Below are 3,025 nucleotides of genomic sequence, written 5' to 3'. Positions count from 1 at the left end.
ACCCACCCGCTCCCGCTATATATTCACTCTTTGTTCACCCGCTGTCCGCTTATAATAAGTTTCTTCCCGACCCGACCGTTCCCGCTAAATTTAGATCTCGTTTCCAGAATCTCACATTTAAATTTCCGATACTGAAAGAAAGAGAGATAGGCTGACAAATAAAAGTGTAGTCTGCACGCAAATAAAACGCGTGACGTTTAAAGCATGCGTGCATAACAGTCCTGAGCGCAAGCTGTACCGGTGGTCAATAAGAATAAAGCGCAGATATGCTGTTCTAAATGGACGTCGGGAACGGGATATTGTTAGACCGCCCGCTCCCGTTCAAATTACACCAGAGTTACCGACCGCTACCGCGTTTTATTCGGGAATTTAATCCCGTGGCGCAAAAAATCTGGTCGGGTCCCGCAGTTTCTGTGGAAGAGCCGCGGGAATGCAGACCTCTACTTTCATGGTGCCTAAAACCCAGGGTTGGCACAAACTAAACTGAAAGTTACCTGGCTAACCATCTAAACCGGATTTATGGTATAGACCCAGAAGACTTATTGGTGGGCTCCTTTGACTTGGGCCATTAAGCAACCACCTAACAACCATTAACACCCTAGAAACCACTCTGAACCACCTAATAATTTCATAATAATGTGCTAAAAACACCCACACATCTTAGCAACTGCATACCAAAGGCCTGTCAACCCAAAACATAATGGTGGCGAGGCAAAAAATGTCACAAAATAATTTTGTAAAAAAAAATTTTTGCTACAAATATATGTTGGAGATGCTTAAGACAAAAAAACTCAGACTAAAAAAGAGAGAAAAATATATATTTATCAACTTTCTCAAAAACTGTTTGGTCCATAATGAACAGCCTTTGCACTTGGAGACTGGCTAAATGTTAAATGGCCATTAAGTGGGCACTCAGCCCTAGTGCCTCTTGGGATTAACTCTGTGTTTACTGAGAACAGCAGAGTCTCCACTGCCCACTGACTTTTAGAAAATCACTCCAAATCCATTCTCGCCACAGCAGGAATCACACAAAGAAGTTTATCTCTAAGATGGTGCAAGAATCCAAACACAGACATTACCTAGGAGAAAATCTGCTGGTGGCGGCAGACGTAGAGAGATGTGTGGAGTTTAGATAGATGTTGATAAATTGGATTACAGGTTTATATGGTATTTATGTGCATCAGGCTCCAGTATAGAACAGCTGAAAGGCTTCAGGACATAATGATAAGAGATTTATCATGACTGAACTCGATGTAACTCTTTAAGGATTGTCAGGTTTTTGATGGTGAGTAGTTTCTTCACATTTTGAACAGCCCAAGCACATTTTCTTTGAGAACTGTTTTCTGTATGCTATGTAAGTGGATTTATTGCTGTCTTGTCTTTAGGGGGTTATTCCCTTAAAGGGATAGCTTACCCACAATGGAAATTCTATAATCATTTTCTCACCCTTGCATTGTTCCAAACATTTCAGAATTTTTTTTTACTATTTTGATTAGTTAAATTAATGTTACATATATAATGTTACATATTGTTTGCGAATCAGTCTGAATGAACAATATAATGGCATTAATGGGAAGACTCATTAAATAAAGTAAACAGCTCAAACACTTAGATATAAGCAGTTCGTTACATCAAAATAAGAATTGAATTGGCCTGAAAACATGATCTGTCTGAGTTTTTAGTGAATAATCAGCTTGGTGAAATTCAAGGAAAATCTCCATGTCTGTGACCAATATTTACCAGCCTTGATGACTGATGATCCGAAAAATTCAAAAATAGTTCAAATGTAACTATTTGAAAGATCAGCTGAACATAAGTTCATAAATAAAATATATAGACACACCATATATATATATATATATATGTTGCCATGACTTATTTGATCATATAATCTAAAATATTTTTAAAAATGTTTCTTTTTTTTCTTTTTTTTGGCCACACATTAAAATTTAGTGCGGGTCAATTATTGAGACATTCTTCAAAATGAATTCTTCTGTGTTTCGCAGAAGAAAAGAACTCATATAGGTTTGATGAGTTTACATGAGTGTAAACACTCACACACACACACAAACACACACACACACACACGATAGATATATAGATAGATAGATAGATAGATAGATAGATGGATAGATAGATTTGTCTGACTCTGATATTCAGTTTAAATGTTCTACCACCTAAAGCACGTTTTAGGGTGATGAACAAAACAAAAACAAAAACAAAAGTGAAAATGACTCAATCCTCATTCTCCAATGTTCTATCAAGATTTGGTGTATACTGCTGCATGAAAATAACTTTACAACTCTTCATGTAAAGCTTGTGTCTGCTATTAGGGTCTCAGCAGGGTATTTGAGTTATCTCTGGGTTTGCCAATTACCCTTTCCCAGTCAAGTTGGGTCACAGTGAAAGAGGTTCGACCTATTTCTCTGTGAAACGCCGCAGCAGCCTGAATAGACAGACTTCAGAGAACAAACTACAGCCCCTGCTCTAAGCGACCTCCTCTCTCTCATGTGCATGACAAGAGCCCAAAACCTTTACAATACACTCACTGCTTTGCACCTCCATCCAGTCTGGTTAACATGCTAAATAAATTAAATTATCTTGCTATAAATGCCTGGATTACTAATAATACATAAATTATATATATATATATATATATATATATATAGGGTTTACGTAGGACTAAGCAGGTGTTTTGCAGTTACATAACTTCAAGTGTACTGGCATGTTTCATTTTGTAAAAGAATAATTAGGATAAACAAATGAGGTTACTTAAACTCTGAATTAAACTCATGCCCGTGTGTGATGGATGAGAGTTAGAGCAGTTACACGCACTTTGAGATCAAGAATTGCGTAACAAACGAGCGATCCTTTGCATTATTCATTCTCCCACCTGTTAATTAAAACCGCCTTACCTGATTTCAGTCGGCGTTAAGATCCAGCGGGCTCCTGTCACGAGAGATGAGCAGGATGACACCAACACTCAAGCCTCACAAACTTTTTCACGCACTCCGTGACTGAGCGC

The 3,025-nt window shown here is 37.9% G+C and overlaps 1 protein-coding gene across 4 annotated transcripts in view; it reads right to left on the bottom strand.

Annotated features, from left to right (window-relative positions):
* Positions 1-3,000, bottom strand: part of chl1a (cell adhesion molecule L1-like a) — a 64,684-nt gene extending 61,684 nt beyond the window's left edge. For all 4 annotated transcript variants that reach the window (XM_016509136.1, XM_016509139.1, XM_016509140.1 and 1 more), the window contains exon 1: positions 2,916-3,000. The gene's annotated coding sequence lies outside the window, so the exon portion shown is untranslated. The remainder of the gene's footprint in view (positions 1-2,915) is intronic.
* Positions 3,001-3,025: the final 25 nt, after the last annotated feature.

This window comes from Sinocyclocheilus rhinocerous, unplaced genomic scaffold (assembly GCF_001515625.1).
Source record: "Sinocyclocheilus rhinocerous isolate Xijiao unplaced genomic scaffold, SAMN03320098_v1.1 scaffold263, whole genome shotgun sequence".
Taxonomy (NCBI): Eukaryota; Metazoa; Chordata; class Actinopteri; order Cypriniformes; family Cyprinidae; genus Sinocyclocheilus; species Sinocyclocheilus rhinocerous.
This window is presented reverse-complemented; position numbering and strand designations above follow the sequence as displayed.